Source organism: Rhododendron vialii, chromosome 6a (assembly GCF_030253575.1).
Source record: "Rhododendron vialii isolate Sample 1 chromosome 6a, ASM3025357v1".
NCBI lineage: Eukaryota > Viridiplantae > Streptophyta > Magnoliopsida > Ericales > Ericaceae > Rhododendron > Rhododendron vialii.
Window position 1 is genome coordinate 26,960,848 of NC_080562.1, and position 14,008 is coordinate 26,974,855.

At 38.7% G+C, this 14,008-nt stretch overlaps 1 protein-coding gene and 1 pseudogene across 1 annotated transcript in view; one reads left to right on the forward strand and one right to left on the reverse strand.

The window, feature by feature from the left end:
- LOC131329990 (actin-related protein 2/3 complex subunit 1A-like) overlaps positions 1-14,008 on the forward strand; it is a 50,288-nt gene that overhangs the window by 21,408 nt on the left and 14,872 nt on the right. The window lies entirely within an intron of this gene.
- LOC131329988 (G-type lectin S-receptor-like serine/threonine-protein kinase SD2-5) overlaps positions 1,971-14,008 on the reverse strand; it is a 31,710-nt pseudogene continuing 19,672 nt past the window's right edge.

Genomic DNA, 14,008 nt, shown 5'->3' on the forward strand with positions numbered 1-14,008 from the left:
TGGATAGAGCTCGGTTCGGTGTATTTAGCTCGGTTGGGATTCCGGAAGCTAGGGCTTGCATAATCTCTTTGGTTTCGGCTTGGATACTCGAGGTAGGGAATTCTACCTCTCTTTATATGTTTTATGGGTGATTTGGTGCATGAATCGTGCTTGTAATGTCGTGTTTAAGTTTGGATTGAAAATTCGTAGTTGCTGTTAGAATTGTCTGTTTTTCCTAGATTCCTACCGGTAGGCCTGTCCTTTCTACCGGTAGAACGTTGTTACTTTACCAGAAAATCGATTCCCTACCGGTAGGAGCCTTTTCCCTACCGGTAGAACAATTGAGGAATTTCTTCGTAACCAGCTCAAACGTACAGCAGCAGCTCAAAAGCTGCTCAACGTATCGAACTTCTACCGGTAGGAATTCCATACCTACCGGTAGGTCAAGCACAAATTCGAATGTTGACCTTTCTGTTTCCAAGTTCTACCGGTAGGACTTTCTTGCCTACCGGTAGGTTGCGTGAATTGGAGTTTCTACCGGTAGGACTTGTTCACCTACCGGTAGGTCTAGGTTCTACCGAAATGTTGGCCTTTCTGTCTTCAAGTTCTACCGGTAGGACTTGCCTGCCTACCGGTAGGAGACTAGGAGTTTGAGCTGCTTTCAGCTGCTTCCTTGAGCTGCTGCAGTATCTTTCAGCTGCTTTCCTATATCCTTCAACTCGCGTGTCGAAGCTTTTCATTGACTCTATTGGGTTCGTTTACGCATCATTTCTAGTGTTTGGAGAATAATACATATTTCATACCTAAAAACATGCCCGATGGACTTGAATGAACTTATTGAGTTAATTATCACGGAAACTAGGATCAACGGATTGACTTTAATGGATTACGAATATAATGTGATATGCTACCGCCTAATTTGAACTGAAAACCGCAGTGAGTAGTTGATGCGTGGGTCATGGGTTTAACTTGAAGTAAAAGGTTAGTAGATCGCTTAAAGGGGAATTAATGACGGTTTCAGAACATGTGAATGATAAGATGACAGAAACGGTAGCTAATCAATGAAACGAGAAACATGTAATGTAAGGATTGATTTCTGTTGAACCTGAAGCTGGGAACAAAACATGTGATCGGATATACGGGGTCCCGAGAACCCGGAATGAGAATCGGATATACGGGGTCCTGAAAACCCGGAATGAGAATTGGATGTACGGGGTCATTATCACCCGGAATGTAAATTGGGTATACGGGGTCCTAATGCCCGGAATGTCTTTTGATTGATATCGTGATGCGACGATGTGAAGGATTTCTTGTGTGCCCATCAAGGATCCATAGGGAACTTATGAGATACTAAGCGGTTGTAACGTAACCATATGAGGTGGATGCGTGAAGATCGAAAGATGAGTAAAAATGAATTCGAAGGACAAAGATAGGTTAACTGTCAAGAGTGAAGTGTTCGTTTACGTTCTAAATTTCTAATATAGTACTTGTGTCTCATCCATGCTCCCTTTGTTATTCGAAAGTCTATGTTTCATCGACATCTTTCATCTTATTTGCATATAGAGTTTGCGTAGACTTTTCTACTGGGCTAGTGTAGCTCAAGCCTTATATTATTTTCAGGTGCTAACCCGGAACCATAGCTTGCATTGCTTGGCGTGCTTGGAGTGTGGACATTATTTTTGAAAGTTAACCGAAGGAGTTGCCTATTCATCTTTGTAAATTTATTTTGAAAGATGTATTTGTAACTAAAATTGTAATTCTTTTGACTCGAAATATTGTAACCACTAATTCTTTTTCGAACTTCGCTACTTATGATAATCTGGGGCCGTCGAGCCAATGTTGTAATATGTTGGAACATTATGGACTTGGAAGCTTAATCGAGGGAATGGGAACACAGTGACCTTTTGGGTACCGTACGGATATTTGTGAGTATTTTTTTTTTTGAAAATCATTTATAATTATGTTAAAAATTCGAGGACGTGACAGATAGGACCACTTATTTTGTCAAGATAATTTACCCGCAAATGAATGTTGTTCACTTTTTAAGAAACTTGCCTTCACCTTGGCCCTGATAGATCCGATGCAAATATTGTAGTGCCATCATGAATTGCATCCGTGTCTTCACTGGTTGCTGCAATTGTTCTTCTTGCAGGAGCATTTATGAATTTATAGTCCAAATTGTCTTGGACACTGACGAAACCCTCCTAGGCCTGAACCACCACTGTCATCGAAGGTCGCCTCCGGTAATCACTTTGTAGACACCACACCGCAAGCTTCATCATCTCCACCACTTCTGCTCCATGTAATTGCATATCACCATTGTATTTATCGACCTTATCCAAAAGCTGTCCCTCTTCTCTTTTCCTTTCAAATAAACCTAATAAATGCATCTTTTCCTCTGGCTGAGACCTATCCAAATTTCTCTGTCCGCACAAGATCTCTAAGACCACGATCCCAAAGCTATAGACATCTACTTTCTCTGTGATTATTGAGCTCAACCATTCAGGAGCCATGTAGCCTGGGGTTCCCCCCAATGTTGCTACAACATGACTTTGGTCCTTATCAATTAGTTTTGCCAATCCAAAATCAGAAACTTTCGCCACGAAATTTTCATCTAAGAGGATATTTTGCGGTTTGACATCCAAATGATATATTTTCTGTCGGCATTCCTCATGGAGATAGGCTAGTCCCTTGGCTATATTTGCGATGATCTTCCTTCTGGATTCCCACCCAAGAGTGAGCTCTTGATGTCTTTTGAATATCCATCTATCCAAGGACCCGTTAGACATGTACTCGTAGACTAGAAGTCTATTAGAGTTTTCAGCGCAAAATCCGATCAATCTCACCAAATTGACATGGTGGATGCTGCCTATTGTCTGAACTTCAGCTAAGAATGACTTCTTGATCTGACTTATATTCGCGAGATGCTTCACTGCTACTTCGGTGCCATCACTCAATGTCCCTAGAAAGACTGACCCAAATCCTCCTTCCCCGAGCTTATTGTTAAAATCATTGGTTGCGGTTTTCAAATCATTGTATGAGAATCGGGTAGGCATCCCTGGTACTTTATCGACAGAGAACTCATCAAGTTCCTCTGGTTCTCTTTTCATTTTGAAAACAAAAATGCAAGATCCAAGCAAAAGACATACGCCAAACAAGAGACTAGGTCCTAGGATGATTGTGTCCCTTCTTGATTTCTTTTGAGGAAAATCTTTTGGCGGTGATGACTGTTTGGTTGGAGAATTCTGCACTTTAAGAAATATACGGGGGTTGTTGGATCCTACCTCATTGTTTATAAGAGAAAAAACTTGAGACAATAACAAGCAACCTCCCAATGTAGGATAAACCGATGATGTATCCGCGAATAAAGCAGCTTTGCAAGAACAATTTCTCAAACAAGCATTCTTGCAATCCTCCAATGGAATCTTTTTATCCAACTCATTGTTGTATCCCGAATGTAAGCTGAAGTAACTAATATTCTCGAGCTCCAAAAGACTGTGATACTGAGAATGATTGCAAGAAATGGGTGTAACAAGGGAGCATCCGAGGTTTGTTTGCTTGTAATTTATTTGCTTAAAAATTCCTGTTTCATTGCTGCTTCCCGCAAAACAACTACACTGCCCGTTTGAACTACATATGCCGTATTTGCCACACACCATTGGATACCCGCAGTCGCCAATACCTGAAGTGAGCAAATCCACCACGGTCTTCCATTTACCTCCTCCCCATTCGTAAACCTTCAAATGCCCGTCGGGTTCCAGCCTCATGAACTGAGCTGTCGACCCAAAAGCGAAAGTTTGACCATTGAAGCTTCCGTTCTCGAACACAACATACGCTTTTTCCGAATTTATGGAATTTGGATTTGCCTCTAAAGTGGATTTGTAGTAGACCACCGGTGGATTGGCTTCAACGTAACCGAACAAATGACCGTTCTGAACAGAAAGCGAATACAAGCCTCGGCTAAAGTTAGATGATGATGCTCTAGCTATCAGCTTTTGCCCCGAGTTTGACACCAGCTTTTGTCCAATAAGTAATGAGTCCATGGGGTGATCAAAAGATTGCCATACCGTCGCGTTGTTGCTGTCAAAAAGAACGAGGTTTCCGAATTCGGTGAATCTTAAGCCCGTGACGGACTTTCCTCTTGTGTTGGTTGACCATACCATATCTCCATCCACGTCTTCCAATATCAAATCCCCATCGCCCGTTAATTTCAATGTCGCATTAACTTCCACTGGACGGTCTCCGTTAGCAAACCAGACTGGCAGGGGACCGGTAACGTAATTATACTTTAATTCTACTTCTGCAACTATGAAGATACCAAAGAAACATGAAGTAGTTTCTTCGGAGAAGCAGTAGAAGCCGGAAACGAACTGTGAGGCACTGGATGGGGAAAAGACAAGAGTCATCGGACCCCCGGGAGAAATATCGCCTCCGTGGATGTAAATTGTTGGGTTGTTATTGATCCATGTAGTGGACAAATTGGCTACTAATTGAGAATTGGTTAAATGTGCAGAATAGATGAAGAAGGTGGTACTAATAGCAAATGAAATGATCAAACGCAGACTTGGTTTAGCCATTAGTTACTAGTAGTAGAATCTCGTTTCGGGTCAGTGGGTTATGGAAAATGGGAAGAAAGGGTGAAAGAAAGACCGGGAATGAATGGGGGAGTGGATATTGATTGCATGTTGTTTGTGGTCAGTAATAGAAAGGGTGAAAGCCGACTCAGTTGACTGGTGATGTAGGAAGTCTTCTTTTCCCGTACATAGTTGTGCATTCTCACCCTTATCGATCATTTTCTGAAATTATTGAATTTTAAAATGCCCAGGGTACTGTTCATTTTTTAAGGTTTTGTAAACGCCCTTATCGATATCAGATTGAATTGATTTTCCGTAGAGAACTAAAAAAAATATATTAAATAAAATGAACGGCTCCAATCATTTTTTAGGGCCCCGAAATGAGGTCCAAAATTGGTTTGTGCGCGCTATACATATTTGATATCTGTATATACCATTATCCTTTATGAAATATATATTGTTTCAACTTGCACTGTACAAGTGCCCGTGTCTAAGTGATTGGTGATTATGTGATGAAATCTCATGTACTACTACTGACTTTGAATTAAATTTGGTACATCTCTCACCCTTTTTGAATGCGCAGCCGATTTAATTTGGTGAATATATGAAAAATTCTTCCTCCGTGATTGGTGATTATATGATGAAATCTCATGTACTATCGACTTTGAATGAAATTTGTGCTGTAAGGTACACCATTTGGTACACTCTTCAATTTGTTTAAAATATTATTTTAAGGGTTCATTCAAAAAATCAAGTTATTCAGACATTGGTGAAGACTTGATTAATTCATTCATTTTATGTAGCCTAATTTAGAGACAAAAGTCGATCAAGCCGTTACTTATACCATGATGAGCTTATTTTCACGGAAACTATTGAAAACATGTCTTAAATTAATTGAATGGCTCCAATCAGTTGTGCGACACCCACTTTTAAGGGGGCGTTTCTGGTAGTCAATAAGTTTTGAGAAAGAATTTGTTACAATCAAGTTATTACCTGTTTTCAGTAGTGAATAATTTGTTGAGAAATGCCAAGTTGTTTCCGGTAGTGAATAAATTGATAAAAGTTACTCTAGGGATAATAGGCTGATCTTCTCCAATAGCTCACATCGATGGGAAGGTTTGGCACCTCGATGTCAGCTCTTCGCCACCTGGGGTTGTAGTATGTTCCAAGGGTTGGGCTGTTCGCCCATTAAAGAGGTACGTGAGCTGGGTTCAGAATGTCGTGAGATAGTTCGGTCCCTATCCTGTGTGGGTGTTCGTGCATTGAGAGGACCTTAATTTCCCTAGAATGAGAGGACCGGGTAGATGAGTACAACAAAAGAATAAAAAGGGAAGCAGAATTAAGGGAACAAAACCCACTTACCCGCTTGACCACCAATCAGCCGAACTCAAATGTCTCTGCGGCTTCTGCCTTTCACACACAAAGTTCTCAAACTTCTTATCTCAAACGTTCTCTCTAAATGAAAACCCTACTCCGTTAAAATATCTCTTCACATATAACTTTAAAACTACTCACTAACGTAAAACTCCTAATTTGTAGCGTACATGATAATTAACGTTTCCAACTGATATAGACTAACTACTGTGATTAATAATTATACTTATACCCTCAAACTATAATAATGCACATAGTAACTATATTACACAGAAAAGAAAATTGCTAATTAGGACCCACACCATAAAACTCTCAATTAATAAATGGCAATATAATTAAATAAAAATGCTAGGACGTAACATAAAGGGGGTTGGCTAAAGGTTCTCCCCCCCCCCCACAATTACCGGTTCTATAGGTACCAATTTTTTTTGTTATACCTTAGTTATACATTTAATGGTTTTTATTATGCTGTAACTGGTTTTGTCATGCCATTTTTTACGGTGTCTCCAAAACGGAAGGAGACACCGTTGTTTTTCCACACTTACCACTATAATGCAAGGCCCTGGAATTCAACCTAAATTTTATTTTAATCAGTCTATAGTTTTTTCACGCAATTCTATTGTAGAGTGTGTTTCATTAACAAAAATAAGTAGTTATTTTTTGAATTAAACGTGACGTGTTGCGAGAAAATGAGCCGTCTCGTAAAACGAAAAATAAGTATTTAAAAAATAAAAACCTTAGCGGAATGGGGCACGGCATTTTGGAAAACACCCATTTGACTGCAAGAACTGAAGTTATAGTAATGCATCATTTGGTTTAATTAAAAGGGAGCGAGATGCAGGCAATTTTTGCCCTTTTTCCAAATATATGAGAGACTCATCCCAACGTCCGCTAGATGAAGTTTGATTATAGCTGGGGCAAAGTTTCGTATAGGCTGGCCCTACAAGATTTTGTAATACTTAAGAGAGAGGAAACAAACTCCTTAGTCTCTACCCTTGACAACGAGGCAAACCCTTGGGGTTACATCAACTAGTGAACTCTACTATGAATCAAATGTAACCATACTAACCAACAGATCCAACATCAACTTTTCTCCCCATATTATTGTCACCATAATTGTGTATTTTTCCAAGAAGATGTCCTCGTATACAATCAAGGGGAAATACATAAGATCATTGCAGAAGGTCTAGACAGCAGATGGTACTAGCTGTGCCCAGCAATAAATCAATCATATCAGATAGTCGATCTAATCCAATGTTGGGCCCTGGAATTCAACTCCAAGACGTGGTGTTGCGTACTTGAGTTGTTATGGTGCCCTGAGCATCTCCAATACGTGTTTTAAAATGTGTTTTAGTTGAGATTTTTTAGTGCTCCAATGGGATACTATTTTATGTGTTAGTGTGTGTTAGTATGGAAGTGTTTTCGAGAGTTGGCTAGTTTTAAGGAAGGTCTTAACTAACAAGGGAGGGGAGAGAAAGGAGAGAGAACATGAGAGAGAAGCTTGTAAATCGATCGTGAGGAAGAGGGAGGAGAGAGGAGAGAGAATGAGACAGAAGATAGGAGAACTGGAACACACTGTTCACATTCTGTAATTGTACAATTAAAACATACAGCCACTCTCTAAATTAGCACATTCTAAGCACAAAAAATTTAGGTCTCGCTTTTCTTTTCTTTTTTTACCTTGTCATATGAAACACGTTCTACTAAACATTTTTCATTCCACCATTGGAGATGCTCATTGAAAAATTCCTCAAATTGAATAGGAATTCGCTAGAAAGCTCAAGACTAAGTTGGTTTAATCAGATTACAAAGGCAAACTTTGGGATGCTTTGGGGAACTAGCATTCTTGTGCAACATTGGCCTTGAATATGTCGTACCGCTTCTCCTTCTCAGCAGCATCCATATAGACACACCCATAACAAGACATCCATTCCTCATGCTTCTTAGACGTTGACGTATGCCTCTTGAAGAAAGCGAGATTTAACTTGAGAAACCAATGTTCCCAAGTTGAATACCTGATACGGGGGGTGTAATGTCTACATTAACGCTCTCTAATTTATTCTTTTTACACCCGTTTAGCATATTACTAGGAGTTTTTGAGACTCGTTTTTCTTGTTTCAGGACTTGCGGATAATTGTATATATTTCAACAGTTGGATTCAATAATCGAGGAGTTGATCTAAAATTTGAGCTTACGGAAATTTTCACTACATGCAAATTGGACCATTGACCCGAGAGCTCCGGCTATGATGCTCCCAAAATGCTCCCAAGTCGTTTTCCCTTATTCTATGATAAGTATTGTCAGCAACGTGGTAAGTGTAGTCAACAAATATAATAAATGTTTTTTAGAAAGTGTAGCCATACAACATAGTAAGTATTACCTTAAAAAATGGTATAAAAAACCTATTTTTGTGGTAAGTAATAGAACATTTTTTTGTCAAAATTTCTTAAAACCATCTCATTTTTAGCAAATCTACCATACTTTTTGTGAGTAATTTTAATCTGAGGGCCATAATTTACCTACTTTTCAATTCAAGTGTCTATATTTAATGGGAGCATCATACTTCCATAACACTAGGGAGCACGGTAAGACACGAGCCACTAGAGAAAGCAATTGCTAGTTCAAGTCCAGCTGTAAAGTAAGGGAACCATAGTACAAATTAAGGATGTGGAGGAGACTTTCCACTGCTCAACAGCAAGTACAAATTAAGGATCTGGACGTGGAATATCTTTGATGGGACCATCTTTGAGAGCTGATTGGCCTCCTCGTACGTAGGAGTTGAAGTTTCGAATAGATCAGCCGAAAATTAGGAAATTTAATTAGAAGAGGAAGTCTCCTTTCACATGGATATTGTACTTTTTCAGATGTATTGGTCAGTGCATGCCTTCGATCGGAAGTAGAAAAAAAAAACGTGGAAAGCAAGTCAATGGGGACAGGAACAGGAGGGTTTCACGATTACGGCCAGAGCACCAAAAACACGACAGAAAGAATGAAAAAAGTCTTGCGGTTTAATCTTTTATATTTTTTTCCCAAGCTTTGTCACAATAAACGGAAAGCTATTGTGTATATTCTGTCAAAATTCGACTTACACAAGCATAAAGCATAGGGTGTGCTCCGGCCTTTAGAAGCCTGACATAACACGCGATGCATGCGCAAAATGAATTTTGACAAAATATGCACAAATGCTTCCCACTTATTATTTGATCTGATTTCGATAAAATATGTCAAAAGTCTGTGTCTCCTCTGTTTACAGCGGCTGGAGTTGCTAGCTCTTCAAGCTCTTCAAACTATGGTATTGAAGAATCTTTATTTGGGAAGTGATTTTCAAATACTACTAAATGATAAATTGATAATTAAGAACAGATATTACATTTAAACAAATCAAATTTTGATACACATTTTTTGGAAAAAGTATACGATAACAATTAAATAGATAACTCTTACACAATTTCAGTGTCTCCACCATTCACAACGTGCGGCTGGAAAATCTCTTTTCGATCCCCCGAAATCCTCATTAATCTACTTCTTCGACAACAAACTACGGTATTGGAGAATCTTGGGCAGCGACATTATCCAAAATCATGTATGTACCAATGGAGATTTAATTAGCATTAGAGATTCTTGGGCAGGGGCAATATCCAAAAACATACATGCATGTACCATTTAGAGATTTAATTAGCATTAGAGATTTTCGTATTGGGCTAGCATTAATTAGAGGTTTTTCTGCGAGGACTAAGATTTTTCTGAATTTGGAAAATGCCGATAGAATTTTGTTGTACTTTTTTTTTTTTTTTTTTGCTCAACAAATGAAACAAATTTATTAAATCTCGAAAGGAGTACATCGAGGATAGAAAAGGATGAGCAAACTAGCTCAAACCGAAAACAGGAAAAACAAAAGAAGAAATGAAAACTCAAACATCCAGCCGGAGGTTGGATGCGCAACTCCTCCAAGCTAAAGCTTCTTACGGATACCTCCTAGAAAACATTTAAAATCCTTGACTGAGTACACCTTGATTACGAACTTGGCTTTCATCCACATAGCCACCCTAGTCTTAATCTGGTCCCCCACCTCGCAAGCTGACCGTAACACATTGTTGAAAACAAGGTCGTTCCTTGCAAGCCACAAAGACCATAAGGTAGCAAAAAAAGTCACCTCCCAAATGTGCCTTTCCAAACTCTTAAACCTGTTGTCAAACCACCAATTCGTTAGGTCCACCAAAGAAGGGGGACAGACCCAGAGCATTTGCCACCACCCTAGAATAAGAGACCAAGAATTCCATGAAAACTGACAATGCAAGAATAGGTGTTCCGGGATTTCCTCGAAGGTAACACAAAATGGGCATTTGGACAATGGACCCTCCTGAATCACATTTTTGCTCATGAGAAGAGATCTAGTTGCTACTCTCCCTTGTACAGCCAACCAAGAGAAGATCTCCACCTTAGGCGGACTAAGGTTCTTCCATAAAGACCCCAAAACCTCATTTTTAACTTGGACCAACTGCTCCCACTGATCATATACAGATTTCACCGAGAAGCACTTGTTTGAAGACCAAATCCATTGCAGTGTATCCTTTTTAGAAAAGTCCAGAGCTACATTTTGAAGTCTTTGTTGTAACTCCACTTTTTGGAGTTCTTCCCAATCATATAAACGTCTTCCGAAACGTAAATTCCAACTGCCTTCACCAGCCCCTTCCTTAACCACACTTACTGTGCATAAAAGCAAAGGAAGGCTTTTTTTTTAAAAAAAAATCTGATCCTGGCAGGGACAGAGCTAGAATTTTACTATATATAACAGTGGCGAAATGTATAAAAAAAAAAAAAAGATGCATTACAATATGAATGTCATCGACTCTATACAATATGATTATTTGGGGTATATTCTGGGCACGACATTCATTCCATTTCCTGGTTCACTATCCCCGAGAGAAGCGTTGGGATTTTGGGAAGCTTTGGTTATCACTGCAACTAAAGGTTTTTCTAGAATTATTGTTGAAGGTGCGCTGAATCAAGCAGGGAAATCTTTCTCAGATTATAGCTCTATCCTTTCGAATTATCTACAACTTCTACCTCTATTTTTCTCGTCTTTCTAAATATTTTAATCGTTTTTTCAATAGGTTAGCTCATTCGTTGGCTAAGCAATCTCAATCGTTGGAAATCTTTAACGGGAGGAGAATGCAAGGGAAGGAGGGAAACTAAGAAACATGTTAACCAAAAGGCAGCTTATAAATGAGGGGATTAATATTATTGCATCCCCAAATCCAACGTATTGCATATCTTATGTTTTGTGAAATTTCATGTCCGATAAATATTCAATTCTAAACGCTAAAGTTTCAAACAACGGTTCCTCCTAGTCCTATATAATCTAATCCAGTGCCTAAATTCAGGTAGATAAACTTGACGTGAAATTTGGGGTCGCCAGTGGACTGTGCTCGCTTTGGGTCGACTCTAAAGCCAACAGAACGTGAAATAAGTTTTCTCCCCAATTATTATTTTTATTTTTCGATCTATCTTTTTCCGCTCATTACCCCAAAAACATTCCTCAAAATCCAAACCAAACAAATTGGTGTGAAATTTTGTCCATAGTCATGTTGCCATTAGTATAAATCCAAGGAGGAGGAATAGGGCCAATGTCACACCCAAAAAATGAGAAGTGACCAGCCATGTACCACAATGCCAACTCATGGAACACGAAATCTAGAATAAAATAAGTTATCGAACAACAATGATTTTTTTTGTTAAATAAATCCAAAGCCAAATAAATTTCAATCATAAACATGAGGCAAAACCATCCCATCAACCAGCCAATAAAAATTTACCACCAACAATATAGTAATCCCATTTTACTCAAAAGCTATACAAAGTGCAGAAGCGATGATTAAAATCTTTCTACTAAATGCAACATCCTGTGGAGGTCAATAAAAAGAAATCCCCGAGATACCGCCAGAGTCCTTGCCTAACTCTTCAACTTGCCTGAAAGAGAAGTTGGAATAAATCCGTCAGCTGACGAGCTCAGTGAATAGCAAGTATGTATATTAAATAAAGTTGAAAACGAAGATTAAAATAATTTACCATTAAATATAATTTGGCATACGAGGTGTCCAACAACAAATTAATTAATGAAGCATTTAACCAATAAATATTCTTGGTGGTGATCACAACATTAACTCCATCAATAATGGGGAACCACAATCAAACAGTACCATGACCAAAATAAATCTCATCAAAATTGGATTCAATATCAAACTTAGAGTCCTCAGGGTTGGCAGTCCGTGGTACTTTTCCCTAAGACCCGGCGAAAGAAAGCCGTTGAGCATTAAGGTCACCGGCCTAACACGGTCTTTTTCCAAATGGCCAGGGTCACCAACACGAGAAGGAATAAGTTCCCTGAACTTCCGAAATAAATGTTTCCATTAATATCCACCAAGTTCTCACCAAAAAGAATATTAACAATTGATCTCAGAAAATTTATCGCATGCCAATTTGTAGAACAACTTATAAACAGTTTTGAGTCTCCGAATAACATTCATATAAATTTTTGAAGGAAATACTTTTAAGGGATACATGGATCTTTCGAAAATACGTAACATACTTAACTACTCACCTAGGTCCAAAAGTAATGCAATTTGAGTATGCAAAAAGATGCTAACCTGAACAAAAGAATTGTATAGAGTCACCAATAGTATCAAGTGACGGCTAACCGCGATAATTAGACTAACATAAAATTACAATTTGCTAATCCTAGAACTAATCTCTACCAAAGCCACCAGAAACCCAAACTCTACTCTTCAAGTAGAGTAAACTCCTTGTTCCCCCCGTGGACACCATGGCACACCTCCTGCTTCTTAAAGTATTCACCCAAAATATAATACACCACATGTAAAAGCCAAATGTATCCGTTCAGACCTCACACACGCACAAAACCACCATAACCCAAATCACCTCCAACCTTCACTGTCCAATAGCATGAAAGGTAAGTAATCCTTGCCCGTGAATTCGTGTGACAGTACTCAAAAACAAAAGCCAATTATATATCCTCTCACCAACGCTACTGTCCAATACCACCCAACAACAACACACTTTTACTCCAAACCCACGTTCGGTAAAAAGAATGGAAGAAGTGTTTGGACCATATATTCACCGCCCGTCGATAATCGACCGAAAGGTGGCGATTATGGAAATGCAACCTCTTTTATTATTATTTTTGGTATTTGTATTTTAATAACATGTGCAGGACACTTGGCGTATCTCTATTTACTTAGAAGTTGAAAGAACACATGGCATTGTCTTACACACTTGGCGGTTGAAAAGAATACTTGGCATACTCCTACACACTTTGATGTTAGTGGGAAGTTATTTGGACAAGTAGAAGCAAAGGAGAATGAGGAGTATTGAAGAAGTTGGGAAGTTATTTCCTGCGCATATTTGTTTTCCTATAAATAGCCTTTTTAGGCCTCATTGTAAGGACACACAAACAACGCTAATCAGGCATTTATCTTTTCTTTTCTAGGAGTAGAGTTAACTTGTAATTGTTCACTCAATCATCTTGATTGATTATTCTTCTACTCTGAGGGTTAATAAAGTCCATTTTATTAATCTTCTGTCATACTTCATCCACTTCATTGTTTGTTTCCAAAGAAGTCCTGAAATACGGCAAGAAACCAAATTCCACTTTTCACACCCACATTCCAGCAATCTTACAATACAATTTCTCGTTGATTCTCCATCGATTGGAAAGAAAACAAGAATTTTGGTAACAAGAAGGAACAAGAATAAAGGAACAAGATCACTTACCCGATTAATCACCAAACCTCCAAACCTTTGACTGCAGTCTCTCTCTCTTTCTCTCTCACCCAAAGTTCTCTCAACTTCTTTTCATATACGCTCTGCCCAAATAAAACCCTACACCGTGAAAATAACTTCTAACTTTGTAAAACTATCCCCTACCCCCTACCCCCTATATTATAGCTAATTAGTTAATTAGAATTAGATAGAACGTAACACAATTTATAAAATTACCATCTGGTACCACAATTTTACCCGAAATCAATTTCATACCCCAAATATTACAATCGTGTCAACAA